Below are 16,375 nucleotides of genomic sequence, written 5' to 3' on the forward strand. Positions count from 1 at the left end.
TCATATAGCACTTGTTACCCCTGATGGGTGTTGAAGCGCTTTTCTGGCGAGTAGCACTCCACTCTGGAACCCATAAAGGATTAGTGTTGAAAATTAGTATAGTAAAATATGAAGTAATTGGAGTAGTGGATATGTTATTCAGTTATTTGGGTAGAGAAGGGTAGGTGGTGGGATAGAAGAGGGAAAGAGGTTTGTACTTATATAGCGCTTACTACCCCTGATGGGGGTTTGGAGCGCAAATAGCACGCTACTCTGGAACCCTTCAGGATTAGTGTTGAATTAGTATGGTGAAACATGAGATTAATTTTAGTGGTGGATATGTTAGTCAGTTATTTGGATTGAGAAGGGTTGGGGAGGGGTAAAAAATGAAAAAAGGTTTGCATTTATAAAGCGCTGGTAACCCTGATGGGGTGTGGAGATTTTTTATTGGGGAGTAGGACGCTACTCTGGAACCCAATAAAGGATTAATCGTGAATTAGTATAGTTGAATATGGAATTTGAGAAGTGAACATGTTAGTCTGTTAATTTTGATTGAAAAGGATAGTGGAGGGATAAAAGAGTGAAGGATTTATTTTTTAGGTCTTAGCAGTAGGAGCAGGCTTTTGGATGAGTAAAAAGGAGTTTTGGAGGGGAGGAGTCAGAGGGAAGAGTTTAGAAAGATTTGTTTTAGGGGATCGGTATAGTAAAAAGATGATGCAAGGAGGGGTAGAGTAGGAGAGAGTCTAGAAAGGGTTATTTTGGCGATCATAGTAGTGGTATGGGGTTTGGAATAAATGAGGGAGTGGATGTAGAGGATATATTGATAGATGTATAGCATGAGAGATAGGGTAGTGCATTGGAAGGAGTAGTAGAAAGAAGTTTGAGATGAGTAAGAAGGTTGGGCTAGAAGATATATTGAGCGAAGTATAGGCTGAGAAATAGGGTAGTGTATTGGAAATGCTAAATTAGAAGAAAGTGATAAATATATAGATCCATAAGTACATTGAAAGTATATAGATACATAAAGGAGGTAAGTATATGTAGATTAAAGATATTGATAGAGGCACAGTATGAGAAATAGGGTAATGCATTGGATATGCTTTTTCAGGAGAAAAGTAACAGACACACAGATCCAAGTACATGGTTTCACTACACAACATACCACATAATTCCACTACACACAACGTACATCCACTTTACTCCACAAAACATTAGTAAAAATATTTTACATTTACAACACCAATAGCTCTAACTCTCGCAAATGCAAAACGTATTGTATTGCAAATCCTTGTTTAACTAGTAGCCGCGTTTGCAAAGTGCTGGAGAAAGGGGGCTGGGCCTCCGACCAGCGCTCAAGAATTCCGCTGCATAGGACTCACAGGAGGTACCAAGAGGGCTCCCCGGTCCCCAAAGTCCAACAGGAGTAAAGTGAACTCCATTCCCCAACCAGTAGCGCACCAGGAGGCGTGTTCGCAGTTGAACTGTATGGGACCCACTGGAGGCAACACGAGGGGTAGTTGGCTCCAGGACATTATGTGGGGGCCAACTACCCCTCCTATCACCCACAGCAAGTCCCAACCAGCACGACTGCTAAGTTCTCATAGCAGGACACACCCCCTTTTCCCACCATTCTGCAAACGCGCCTCCCGGCGTGCCCCTAGCCGGGGGTCCAAGTTCCCCTGTCTCCCGAGGGTCCCCGGGGACCAACCAGTCCTCCTGCCACCTCCAGCAAACCACACACAGCTGGATTACCGAGAGTGGTCAGAGGCCACAGCTCCTTTCCCCACCACTGCCCCGGGCCCCACTCCTGAGGCCAAATTTGGCCTGGGGGCCCCAATCCCCAGGGCCGGCCCTCACGTTGGGGACCGCGGGGGAGCCCCAATGCCCCCGCAGTCCCAGCCGGCTCCCAACCTCCTGCAGGAGCCAGCACTGCTTTTGGACAAGGGAAGCTGCTGACATGCAGTTCCCCTTGCCCAAAAGCATTACTGCTTTGCTTCTTGGAAGCAAGAGCAGGATTCCTGCTCTCGCTTTCAAGAAGCAAAGTAGCATTTGCTATGGAGCTCCCGCCCTGCCATAGCAAACGGCAATGTCCCAGGAGGGCCCACCCCAGGACATTGCAGGAGCCGGCCCTGGGGGGTGGCGGTCCCCATGGCCATCTAGGGCTCCAGGAGGGAGGCAACGCGACCCCCCTCCCAGCAAGTTTGAAGCCCCAGGGAGGTGGTGGTCCCCGGGGCCGGGCATCCGCTACGGACCCCCATATTTAGATATTCAATGCCCCGGGGAGGTGGTGGTCCCCGGGGCAGTATGGGAAGGGGCAGGAACCCCCTACACACACACACACTTTATAATTAAAATTTAAGCCCATGGGAGGTGGCGATCCCCGGGGTTTGGGGGGGCCAGCGAAGCCTACCCGCCCATAATGATCAATGCCCCGGGAGGTGGAGGTTCCCGGGCCAGTGTGGGGGGAGGGGGAGGAGCCCACCCACGCATTTTTTTTAAGCCCTGCATTTTTTTAAGCCCCGGTGAGGTGGCGGTCACCGGGGTTGTGGGGGGGCTGTGTGCCCCCACGCATAATCAGTAAAGCCTCGGGAAGGTGGCGGCCCCCGTGGCTGTTGGGGGGGTCGCTTGCTTCCCATGCATAATTAATAAAGCACCGGGAAGGTGGTGGTTCCCGGGGCCTGCGGGGTCCCTGTGGGCCCCCGCAAACAATTTTCTCCTTGTCCCTGGGACCTGGCCCATCCCGGGGCTCAAAGTAACGAAAACGGGAACCCGTGCTTTGTTTTTTTTTCCGGGCAGATTTGCGCACCCAGCGCAAATTTGGCCGATATAAAAAAAATGCTTTTTTTGTGGCCCTGGGGTTTCTTGTGGGACCCCCTGAGCAGGCCTAGGGGGTAAAGGTGTTTCTACCCTGCCCCCTTTCTTATTTTTTATACTTTTTTTTTACTGTTTTCTTGTGACTCTGTTTTAGCGAGTCACAAGATGGCTGCCAGAGTGTTGACAGCCAATCAGAATCAAGTTTGTGCGGGTTCCCAAATCCTCATCAGGCGTCAGATATCGATATTTTTATTTTTCGAATTTCTCAGGAACTGCTGAACGGATTTACACCATTTAAAAAAAGATATTGGCCGCAAAGTTCCAACCACAAAGAACTTGTACATAGTCCCTGGGAGACTGTCCTGCGCAGTTGGCTGAACTTAAGGGTTTACCTCTTGCACTTGAATATCCAGAACCCAAATTCCCCACACTTAATAGTGTGTGATTCATATTACTGTGTACAATCCTATAATGATAATTTACATTATTGGAGACAGAATGGTTTCAAAGAGTCTAAAGGCAACACAATCAATTATAAAGTGCTTTGGGTTAAGGTGGAAGACCTCAAAGATAGATTACCATGTGTTCATGTTACTCATACTTTTAATCATCAGCATGTGGGAACACACAGGGATTTCTCTAGTTGATGAAGCAGCAAACTCTGCAATCACGACTGCTACTGCTGCTGTAGTTACTCATTTTGAAATGAGAAAAGACTCTGATATTATGGCTGCCGTTAATGTAAATAAAGCCGGCACCCCCTTACCTAGGGGATTTCCATTCAAATATACCTACCATTTGAGTGAACAAAATATTCCTTTTGAAACTATTCCAGGAGTTGGTGATCACTTGATTTCCAACCAAGACTGCAGACTACCTTTAGTGTTAGCTGCGCACAAAGGTGTTGCTTCTGCACATGCAGCTGTGGTGGCCACAATTTTGCTGTTACAGCAACGTTATTCTTGGCAGGGCTTATATCAACAGGACAAAAAATATGGCCTTTGTTGTTACAATTGTCAACAAATTAAATCTTTCACCATGGCACATCCACCACTGACACACCTGTTAATTCTTACACATTTTTCGGGTGTATTTATTTGGACCACTGTGGTCCTCTTCAAAAGCGTACCAAGATACTATGGCATCCCTGGTTGTACAGGTGCATTATTCTTCTCCATGCCGGCCAGAGGGAAATTCTATTATGGAAAGAATGAACTATGACTTAGAGCAGTCCTTAAGAGCTAGATTATTAGGCACTGGGTATGGTTGGATTTATCACATCTACAGGGTTCAGAGGGCTCTTAATAACCTTCCTAAAAGATCTCTAGTTAGACGGACCACATACGAAGGCATACAAAGTACTTTTTGGCATCAAGATGTATGCTCCAGAACTTGACGGTCTAGACATTGTGGTGGCTGCCACGCCCTTTGACCCAGATTATCGTTGCGCTGTCTTACAGGAGCTACAAAAGGTCAGTGGAACCCAATCCAACAAACATTTGAAGACATCACTCAATCAATCAATCAATCGGGGGTTTAAAGCATGCTACTCACCCGTGAGGATCTCAAGGCGCTTGGGGGTGCCGTTCGGTTAGGCACCCCCAAGGTGCCTAACCGTCTTGAGGCTCTTCCTGAAGGTGTGCAGAGTAGGGGAGAGTCAGATGTTGACTGGGAACTCGTTCCAAGCTTTGTCCGCGATGTAGGAGACGGCTATTCCACCCATTCTGGGGGAATATCAACAAGAGCCATAACGCCGCTTTTCCGGCACATAGCGCCGGAAAAGCGGCGATTATTTTAACTCATTATTATCAAAGCACTGCTAGCATGCATTAGCGCACGTTAGCAGCCGTTACATTAACACCTCGGCCCGCATCGCTAATGATATGCAAATTAGGCATTGCTTCTCAGAAACAACAGGGAAAAACTTGCTAACCAGACATCACAGTATTTGCAAGCCGGCCCAGGACAAACGAAGCGATAATAAAAGCCACGCTAACCGTGGTTATCGCTGTTATCTAACGTCTCCTTTTTGTCCGACTTATCTATCTGAATAATGGGAGGTGGATCACAAGGTTAAGTCCACATCTCCTTATTATCTACATTTTCATTAGCGCAGTTCCCTTATCGTGGGATTTCGCACGCTAATGCTCATTCTCACCGTCTATCACCAGGTTTCACATTGCCTGTTAGCAAAGCGGTGCAAATACGCCGCTAATACGGCGATGTGATCCGGCGATAATGACAAATGTGCTAAACGCGCTAAGCGATACTTATCGCGTGTTCTTGTTGAAATGCCCCATTGTGCACGGAGTTTCTGCCAGGACGACGTCGGGGGAGCGAAGGTTCCTTTTGGGTACGTTGAAGGAGACTCTTTCATTGAGGTATTTTGGTCCGGTGCTGTGGAGGCATTTGTAGGCATGGGTGAGCAGCTTGAAGGTTACTCTTTTCTCGATGGGGAGCCAGTGGAGGTCTTTCAGGTGAAGGGCGATGTGCCTGTGTTGTGGGATGCCGAGGACGAGTCTGGCTGCGGTGTTCTGGATGGTCTGGAGTTTGTGTAGCAGGGATTTGTTGATTCCAGCGTAGAGGGCATTGCCATAGTCCAGTCTGCTTGTTATGAGTACATGGGTGACGGTCTTTCTGGCATCAGTGGGGATCCACTTGAAGGTCTCGCAGAGGTTGATGAAGCAGGTGGAGGTGACGGCGTTGATCTGTTGGGTCATGATGAGGGAGGAGTCGAGCATGATGCAGAGGTTCTGGGTATGGTACGTGGGGACGTGGGTGCAGAGGGCAAGGGGCCACCAGGAGTTGTCCCATGCTGAGGGGAAAGATTAGAGGACTAGGACTTCTGTCTTCTCTGAGTTGAGTTTCAGACAGCTTCTGCTCATCCAGGCTGCAATGTCACTCATTCCGTCTTGGAAGCTGAGTCTGGTGGTTTCATTCTCCTTCGTGAGGGAGAGGATGAGCTGGGTATCGTCGGCGTAGGATACAATGCTGAGTCCATCCTGTCTGACGATGGGTGCGAGAGGGGCCATGTAGATGTTGAAGATTGTGGGACTGAGCGATGATCGTTGTGGTACTCTGCTGTTAATCTCTGTCGGTTTGGAGAGCGGGAGTCTGATCCTTTGGGTTTTGCCGGTGAAGAAGGAGCTGAGCCAGTCGAGGGCGTTTCCCTGTATTCCTGCGTCGTGGAGTCGGGCTGCAAGGGTGCGGTGGGGGATAGTTTTGAAGGCTGCGGAGAGGTCGAGTAGGATGAGGGCTGCGGTGTGGCCTTGGTCAACGAATGTATGGATGTCATCTGTGGCGGTGAGGAGGGCGGTTGCGGTGCTGTGGTTGCTGTGGAATCCAGATTGGGAGCGGTCAAGGATGGAGTTCTCTTCAATGAAGTTTGTCAGCTGGGAATTGTCGATCTTCTCAGTGACTTTGACTGCGAAGGGAAGGAGTGAAATGGGTTGGTAGTTCTTCAGGTCTGTCGGGCCTGCAGAGGACTTCTTGAGGAGGGGCTTGACTTCTGCGCGTTTCCAGTTGTCTGGGAAGGTGCGGGATTCGAAGATGGCATTGATGGTGCATTGTAGCAGGGGCGCTATGGCACCAGCGGCTCTGTGGAAGATGTGTGGAGGGTGGAAGTAGGAGCCGTGCTTGTTGCAGAGGTCTTGGGAAGGAGTGATGTCTGTGGCATCGCTGTGGGGCTTTGTGAATTGCTGGATGATGTTGAAGAGTTCCATCTCCCTCTGCAATAATTGGGAAGTAATCAGAACCTTCCTGCTGGATTCCAGAGATTGGGGATCTCGTTCGTGAAAAGGTGGCGGAGAAAAAAGGAGTTTGGCCCATCATACCGCACACCGGGGCCAGTCCTTGGCATTCAAGGCACTTGAATAGTTGTCTTGTCACCGCTTCCTGGTGCTAAAGACAATCGTTTTGTCTCCATTGATCATGTCAAATTACACCATGTGGCTGAATTTTAAACAGTATGCCATGAGGAGTCCTTGGTAGTTCCCTAAGTCCTCCCACTACCATACAGGAAATCCCTTTGAAGCTGGTGAGCACATCCACAGCTGGTTATCCCCAGCTGGGATGGGGGGGGACTGAATTACAATTAATCCCTGCAACCGCAACCAAAAACATAACTGAAGTGATTACTGCTGTTACTACTGTGTCTTTTGCAACTAATGTTGTTTATGCAGATCCACCATGAGTGAATCCAGCTGTTTTAGATTTTCGAGTCCTATTGCAGAACTGGAGCTACCATTTTTTCAACTAATTGCATCTGGATATTATATGGATCAGAATGATTTTTCCTATGACAGTTCTTCTGCTTTTGACACTCTTCCATGAAGGATCTGTGTTTTCATTCCATGGCTCAAACAAATGTTTCTTGTCACACCTTCAAAATATGTTTGGATTACACTTTCCTTGATTTGTTTATTTTTGTGGATTGGATTTGTGACTGTTTTCTTCTTGCTGATTAATGGTCAGTATCTTCCAGAATGCTCTGCTACAGAACTGGTCGATGGGGTGTTGGCCTCCCAGTCGTCTTCCCATGAGTTGAAAAGAGACCTGGCCCTCGTGAACGTTTCTGCTGTTCCAGTAACTGATGGAATTGTTGGGGATAAAGTTCCTTTTGATATATTTGGTTTTACGGAGTTCCTGTAGATACCATATGTGTTTCAGGTTTCTATGGCTGATGTAATTGTACCTGGGTTACATTCAGATGATTGGAATGTTGAAACTGTAAACTCCATGCTCTCAGAGCTGAAGTATTATACTGTTTTTGAGTCAGAGGACATGTACATGAATTCTGCTAATTATGGGGAAATGTTTTGTTATCATAATTTTGGACATCATTTTCTACTTCGACCCGCTGTCCAATGCACAATTTTTAATTGTACACATTGGGCCATTGCTCGACTCCCCACAAGAGAGTTCTAAAACAAATAAAGTAAAATTAACGTAATTTTCAGGATATGATACATCAGACCCAGCATTATATTTTCCAAATTTGTCCCTACACCTCCAAAGAAATATATGTTTACACCAACTAAGCTAATATATACAGCTTCCTCTGTTAGTGAATTGACTGTTAGAGGCTTTGACTATTGGAAGTACATAACTGAAATAAAATCAATTTGGGCGTACCAAAACTTGGAAAGTTCAGAGGACAAAAACTTTGTTTCGAGCATGCTTAATCCCAACACAAATGATATTCCTGAATGACACCATCCAGCAGACTACGGGGGAGATTTACCAAGATTTTGCACCATGTTTGCGTCACACGCGTGCTGCAAATCAGTGCAAAATGTTTTTTCCCAATTCACTTTCCAGTGCTAAACTTTTTTAGCCCTGGAAATAACGGAAAAGTAATGTAAAGCAGCGCATAGTGCGGCTTTGCATTACTTTTCGCCATGGGGCGTACCAATGGTGGTGCATGGGCGTTCCCATGCAACCACCCAAGGTTTCTCACACTAAACCCAATTTACTAAATAAAGTAGGTTGGGTTTAGCGTGAGAAAACTGCCCCATTTTCAAGTAGGTCCAAGGGAGGAGAAATGCTTTCATTTCTCCTTCCTTTTCCGACTTTGCATGTGTGCTGTACTTTACAGCACGCGTACAAAGCAGGAAAATGCTTAAAGTGAGTCTGGGCATAGTATTTTCTACTGAAAGGGTTACTTCCAGTACAAAATCTATGCTAGACTCATGGATACAATCTTACACCATGGCGCAAAGGTGTCTTTGTGGCTTGGGGCAGCTGATTTCAGCGCCAGTGCTCATGAGAGGGGAGGAGAGTGCCTTATTTTAGTAAATAGGGCGCTCTCTTCCTCTCTCCTTTCCACGTATCGCAGTGCAGCATTATGCAGCTGCTGCAGGACGCTACATGAAAAAATAGTAAATCTGCCCCAACATGTTTGAGGCTGGCTAAAATCAAAGAAATGAATGGCCCAATTATTCCCTCAATTGCCGGCTTTGATAATTGGCAAAATAAGACCAATTACAATAAAGAACAACTCAATAGCACGTTGCAGAATGGTACATTTATTTCCACACGTTCAGATCCTCACAAGTGGTTATTGTGGCCAGTGGACACAAATGGTTGCCATGCTCGTTTTTTGAATTCCTCAGAGGGGTTCAAGGCAAGCAGACCTCACCCCTGATATTCACACTCACAACATTTAGGCATTGTTACTACCTATTCGGTGGGGAAGTTGTGTCAACAATGGTTGGAACATTCCACACTGTCTGAAGTGAAACAATATCTTTCTCTCTTGTCCGAAGACATGGATTCATAAGATTTTTTATTAGGCCCTAAATCTCCTTGTTCTTGAAGATATATTTATGCTACATATAATGAAATTTGGAAATTGTCACAAATGGAAGCTGCCACATGCTTAAGATAAATTAATCATGATAATTTTGATAAAATGCTTGCTGTTGTTGATAATAGTATTAACTTTCTGTATTTTCGTATTTACAATCTGAATAGCATTGTCTCATCTGGTATTGATATTATGCAAAGTAGCATGTCGATATTGTATCATGGGCAAAGTTAGCTTAGATCTATCATGCAATTTATCTGGACACTGCACACCCTTAAGAATGGGCGCATACAGTGGCCCTACCCAAACACCAGTAACCTCGTCTTTTTTTAATCTGACACATACACAACAGTTCATGCAAAGAAAGATGCCACCTATACAATGTTGCATTTAGAACAGCTCCCCTTTACAATAGCCGAAACACCAATATTATCTTGACTTATTTCAAAATTTAAATTCACAGCGTGTATGAAACATTTTCCAGTCGGTAGATACGAACCCCTAGGAGGCAACTTCAGGCCACTCCCCATTTTCTATTGTTGTGAACCTGCCAACAAGGAAGTCTTCTGTACTGTAGAAGAATGTGACTCTTTTGTCGTATATTCATTAGTTTGCTAACACATGACCATTTATGGCGCATGTAATGCTTCAGTAGCAAATTTGGCCTGCTATCTAAAAGGAATACCAGCCCCTGCAACACTACCCCTTATCACTGTCCTTTCAAATGGAAGTTATTTAATGCTCAAGAATGCAAGCTGGAATCACCTACATTTTGTACATCTCCCAGGTCTTCACTAAGGGGTATATTATAATAGCGGGCGAATCGCCACTGCCCGTATGGCGGTGGCGATCCTCCGGCCATTAACTACCGCCCGCCTCCCATTTCCCCCGCCATATTACGATGGCGGGGGGGACCTTGGTGGATGGAAAGACCGTATGCTAGTTTTCCGCCCGTCGACGAGTCGACCGGGCAAAAAAAGGGGCTGAACATGGTTGCGGTGTCTGCAAGACACTGCTATCCATATCACCACGAATAAGTGCCTTTCCATGGCGGCGTTGCAGCCATGGAAAGGCATGCAGTGCCTGAATGTGGGGGCCCGTTGTGGGCCCCCAGGGTGTTGGGGGGGTGAAGGGTGCACATGGATGTACCATTTGCATGAACATCGTGGCAAGCACCGCGCGGTGCCTGCCACGTTGTGCATTCAAATGCACATGGTGCATCCACAGCATTGTGGTGGGCGGTGCTGTGAGCACAGCCCGCCACAAGTTGTGGATGGGGGATGCAACAGTGACGGTGACATCCTAATTGCCGGTGCGGAACCGCCGCACCACTGGCAGGCGGTCCCAGCACTTCTAGGGTGGCAGGTGGACGAAAGTCTGCCCGCCATCCCAATAGACCCCCTAAGAGTGGCCGGGTAACTCCGCTCCGGCAGCGGAGTTTGCAAAGTTTCTCTAACTCCACGCACCGCATGGAGCACAGAGTTTGTAAAAAAACTCTGACTCCACCGCATAGCGGAGTTTGCATTTGCCCCTGTTGCCCACCCCTACTTTTATGGTGTCTGGTTAGTTTTGAGGCCTCCTTTACTGAAGCGTCCTTCTAGTGAAAAGAAGAGCAACCCAGTTCTCTCAGTTCCAGCCTGAGTGAGCACCAGTAAGGAAGCTATCTTTGTTCCATGCTGCTTTGGTGTGTTCTGAGATGGATGGTCTGTACCAGCATACTTGTGTGTTTGGCACCAATGGTGAACAAAGTAGGCTTGTGGATTGTTTACTGCTTGCAGGAATAGGAATGTGCCATTTTGCATGTACGAGAGAATGTGCAGCCACGAAAGAGCGAGCAAACACATTTATTTATTTATTTAAAGAGTTTGATATAGCGCTGGCTAGAACGGAAGGTATCAGAGAGCTTTACATAAGGTTCAAGCATTCTTTTTCTCTCCTACCGTGTTGTGGAGAACAAGCTGCCAGCCGTGAATACGCTTTGCTAATTTGGTTACTGACTCTGATCATGTTGCCTGCACAGTGAACAGCACGGTGAACAGCAGACCGGCACGCTTGTTTCTGTCCCTCCCCTTCCAGGCTGTGTCCGATTCATCGGCCAGCGCATGCAAAGTGGGTTGGGGTAAGAGGAGCAAGCTTTAATAGCAGGATCCAAACATCAAATCCCGACATGCAGCTGAAATGACTGAGGTCATCTCAGGATACGCCGGTTATGGGCAGAGATTTCAGGGGAGACTACCAACCCCAGTTGTCTTTGTGGGCTATTTTGCGCTACTTCCACCAAAGAGAAGGTGGGAGCATCAGTCTGTGTGCAGCGGCGAAGCCCTGCAGCTGTCAGTCAACGACAGCTGGTCCCAGGCACTTGTGAGCATCAGGAGCCCCCCTTCTAACATTTGGACAGGGCAGCCCCCGGCATGAGGACAGGCGGAGCCCAAAGGGAGAATAGTGGATCCAAGACTGGATGAGACACGGGGCCCGGGAGGGGTAGGTGGGACGGGGCAGGGCTGTCCATGTGAGCACCGCAACCCAGCTCTCCTCCTAATGTGGCCCAATCTTTCTTCTCAAGCAGTACATCCACCGCCCTCAGAGCCCCCTCCTTCTCCATAGCCATCTTTTTCCCTTCCCTCCAATCCTGTCTCTCCCTTCAGTAATCTCTCCTTGGCAGCCTCAGTTGCTGTCTCACCCCTTTGAGAAAACAGTCACACTGCATTGGTGAGTGGTGAATAGGGCGTAGCAGATCTCCGTAGAATTCCACAGAGTTTTTATGCAACTCTGCAGAATTCTGCGTAGTGCAACTCCGCCAACTCCCCCCACCCTCTTTCTTTTCCTACTGCAATAACATCCTTTTCCCCTCAACGCAAGTGGTTGTGGATAGCCCATTATGGCTTTCCATTTCAACTGTGAACACAGATTTTAGCAAGCTAAGTAGACTCAAAGCACTATTGTTTCAAAAAGAAATAGCTCTCACATCTGCTCGAGAAATTTTCAAATTACAGGTGGCTAGGAAATCCAGCAAGATACAGTCCTAGTTAAACACAAACCTCCCATTACATTTTGGTGAATTTAAGATTGTGCGCTCTGGCATTCTGGATTCAGACAGAACATTTCGTACAAGGTCGAAAAACACTGCGCTCTGTTTTCTCTGTAGTTGGACACTAACACCTAGACATAATAGAAAAATCCAGCTGCTGTTTGAACATGAGGTTCTTATCATACTAGCTGGTATTTGTCATTTTGAAAGGAGACAGGGAAAATTCTCGCAAAGCAAAGGTCCAGAAACGAGTAAGAGCTCCACTGCCTGAGAGGTAGAACAACTACCTATGTATGCCAGGTATGGGTTCCCCCACTGATCACCAAAATCTATAATATAACACTGTGGGGCATATGTACAAGCTCCTCTCACCATCACAACGTTGACTAACGCTGCCTTGTAAATAAAGCCCCCTTTCACTTTATGCTTAGTGTGAAAGGGTTGGGCAGTGGGTGTTGCGGTGTTCGTTCCACCACAACACCCATTGATTTTGACGCTGCCCCCTATTTACAAGGGCAGCGTAAATTGGAGGCAGCGTCAAAATTAAGACCAGTGAAAACCTAGTCTTAAGTTGGTGAAATGAAGAGAAATGCTATATTTCTCCTCCTTTTTACTTTTTCCATTTGTGCTGCCTTGTGCAAGAACACATTGAAAAAACAAAAAGTCTTTTATTGTTTAAGTACAGGAAGGTCCCCCTTCCTGCACATAAACAATCTTTAAAAAATGAAGGGGCATATTATCAACAAAAAGCAATAATTATCGGTAAATGCGCTTAGTGCATTTTTTTTATTGCCAGATATTATCGCTCAGATAACGTGCTATTAGCAACGTTTATCTCTAAAGCGATAAAATATCCGGCGATAGCGGCTCAATGCGTGAATATCGCTGGAAATCCAGCGATATTCAGCCATTATCTCTAATGGGGACTTAACCTGAATATCCACCTCCCATCCATATCCATACTAATATTATAAAGAGAGAGCCCGAGGGGGGCGTGGCCAGGGGCCTGCGAAGATGGCCACCTAATTCCTGAGCTCCGTCGGGACCGGTGCTGTCCCCTAAAATCCGGCCCCAAATCCTGACTGGGGCACTTTTCCATCGGTGCCCCGGCTCCCTGCAGACCTGAGCGACCACGGACTGGAAGAAACGGAGCCTAAAAGCCTTTGAGGGCTGAACTGCGGCTCACTTCGCTGCCGAAGCGGACCCGCGGCCTGGGGCTCGGAGCTCCGGGCCGGGGGACGCAGAAATCGAGTCCCCTGCCTTGGGGCCTGATGTCGCCACTTGCCCAGCACTGGGCGGATCGTCCACTTGTTCCAAGCTTGCGGCGGGGCCCGAGCCGCGCTGCCGCATACCGCCGGATAACTCCTATGCTGTGTGGACTAACAAGGGCAGTGTCGGGGCCCCCCGGGGGCGCCGCAACAGACCCGGAGGGCGATAATCCACCCCGAGGATTGCGACTGGTCCAACAACGCGAAACCGGCGAAAGAAGTCGGCGGGGCACACGGGGCCCGAAGAGACCACAGACCTGGAGAGAGGCCTCACATCACTACATACGGGGGCCACAGATGCGGGTGCGGCCACGGACTGCTGCATTGGTGACTAGAGGCCTTGCTCACGGCTCTATCTCCACGGGGCGAGTCCCCGGACACCCAGAGGGAACTGGCAGCTCCTTGACCCTGGTGAGCCGGAGCCTACAAGGGTGCGTTGGGCCGTAAGAACTGTGGGGCCAGTTGGGAGTGTCACAGCTATCCTTGTGCGGAGTCACATAATTGGACACAGAGTGAGTCACTCTCAGAGGCGATGGAGTCCAGTGCATACCGCTAACCGTTGCGGGCGGAGCCGCAAGGTGTCGGGGAGAGGACGTCCTTGGAAACTACCGGGAAGCTGGTGCCGCGGACGGTGTGCACACCACGATACGCAGTGGTGCCCGCCCTAAGACACGAAACACTTGGCTCATACGAGGGAGTGACTCTCGTCCCATAGATCTCTCCTGCCGAGGGTTGGCTCGGTTGTCGGACCGCAGGAGCACCGCCTGTACAAGAAGCGACCAAAAGGGGGAGCAGTCCCCCAAACGAACAAACTGGATAAATATGCAGTGCCGCTAACTCAGGCACAGATGGGTGCAACGGCCGGAGACCAGTCTGGCTAAACGGAGCCGTCCCTGACTTCCATTATGGCCGCTATCCAGACTCTAGGCACGAACCTTGAGTCCAAAATGTATAAGATCTCAATCGAGATGAACCTACTTCGCACAGACCTGAGCAGGACCATGGAGCTCTCTAAATCCAACGCCACGGACATACAAGAGCTGAAGACCTCTGAGAAAAATCTCGAGAGCTGGATCAACGAACTAGTCCACCAGCATCGACAAATGGCCCTACGTTCGAGGATCAGGAACGGAGGACCCGAAGGAGTAACATCTGCGTGGTAGGTGTGCCGGAAGAAACAGAGGGGCACAGTGTGGAACTATTTCTCGAGGACCTCATCCTCAACCACTTGAAGCCCAAGAGGTTGTCCAAGATTTTTACAATTGAAAGGGCCTACTGGGCGCCAGTCCCTAAAACTAAACCGGGGGCCCCACCCAGGACAATAATCGCCAAAATATTGAACTACAGGGACCGCGACGCGATTTACAGGTGGCCAGGCAATAGGGCGATCTGAAATTCGAAGGAGCTACCATCCGCTTCTTTCCTGATTTCACGCTGCAGGTCCAGCAGGAAAGGCGCTCATTCCTAGAAGTGAAAGCTGCGCTCCGTGATCGGGGCATCAAATACATGATGTTCTTCCCTGCCAAGCTAAAGATAATCGTGGGAGTAAAGTCCCACTTCGTCACATCACCGGCGGCGGTCCAGGAGTGGCTCGACTCGACGGCACCGGCGGATCAAGAGCTGCAGGGCCACGGCGGTTGGCGAGAGACTCGGGCCCCATCTCCCGGGTCTGCTGCGGGAACAGTCAGAAGGGGAGGCACGAAGTCAGAGGTCCTGGCGCTCTAGATCAGCGAGCCCCTGCGGAGATCCAGCCCGAGAAACAGGGGGTTGGAAGGGGGGAGGGTACGGGGTGTAGGGGTGGGGGAGGGGTGGAGTTGCAGGAAGTTGGGGAGGGGGAAGGAAGTTTGAATGGTCACACTTGAAGAGCACAGACATACCCCGGGGGCGCGCAGAGACACGTGGGGTGAAAATGAACCTGAAATGGGGTTATGGCTGAGCGATGGGATAAGAGCCTCAAATGTTTGAGCTGGAACGTAAATGGGCTGGGGACAAGCTCAAACGCACCACCGTGCTGCAATTTGTGAAGCGCCACCTGCCTGATATTGTAATGCTACAGGAGACTCACTTGCTCGGCAATACTTGCCATGCTCTAAACAGGTACGGCTACACCCTGGCAGTTCACTCTGGCTTTACCACGGGGTCCCGAGGGGTGGGTATCCTCCTCAAACGCAATTTGCCATTCCTCCCAGATCACACTGCAACTGACCCGCACGGCCGCTTCGCCACACTCTCCAGGAAGTGGGAGGGGCGCAGGCTAACGCTGGTGTCTGTCTATGTCCCGCCGGGCCTGCAGTCACAGGCGTTTATTGATCTCGGAACTCTCCTCCTATCCCTCTCTGATGGGCAATTGTTTATTGGAGGGGACTTCAATGCGGTAGTCTCAGGGGCTTTAGACAGGCATCCGCCTAGAGATACGCCTAAGGGACAGAGATGGCTCGGGGACTTCCTGGAAACATTTGGCCTCACGGATTTATGGCACCTTGCACACCCTATGGACACACAGTACACTTTCTTTTCGGGGCCGCACCATTCTTTCTCCCGTCTGGACCATATCCTTACTCCTCTCCTACAAGACATGGAGGTGCGCACAGCCACTCACCTGGCGCGGGGAATCTCAGACCACTCGCCAGTCCTGGTTCATATTACCATAGGGCTCAGGCGGGAGGGATGCATTGCACCTATTAATGCCTGGCACCTGCATAACGAGGACATCCGAAAGGCTTTGACTCTTTTAATTCCCAACTATTTCGAATCCAACGATGGTTCGGTGGACTCGGTGGTCAGTCTATGGGAGGCCTTTAAAACGGTCCTCAGAGGAGAGGCTCTTTCGGCAATTGCTGGCCGGCGTAAAGAGAGAGAAGCGCAGCTGATTCAAATAGAGGCTGAACTTGAGACGCTGGAGGAGGTGGTACGCGCCGAGGGTACTCCCGAGGTGCGTCAGAGGTTGTCCTTAAAAACCGCGGAATATCAGGCGATAGT

General features: G+C 48.9%; 1 pseudogene; it reads left to right on the forward strand.

Annotated features, from left to right (window-relative positions):
* The window catches only part of LOC147691888 (uncharacterized), a 48,130-nt pseudogene extending 32,939 nt beyond the window's left edge, over positions 1-15,191 (forward strand).
* Positions 15,192-16,375: the final 1,184 nt, after the last annotated feature.

Source organism: Lissotriton vulgaris, chromosome 9 (assembly GCF_964263255.1).
Source record: "Lissotriton vulgaris chromosome 9, aLisVul1.2, whole genome shotgun sequence".
In the NCBI taxonomy this organism is placed as follows: Eukaryota; Metazoa; Chordata; class Amphibia; order Caudata; family Salamandridae; genus Lissotriton; species Lissotriton vulgaris.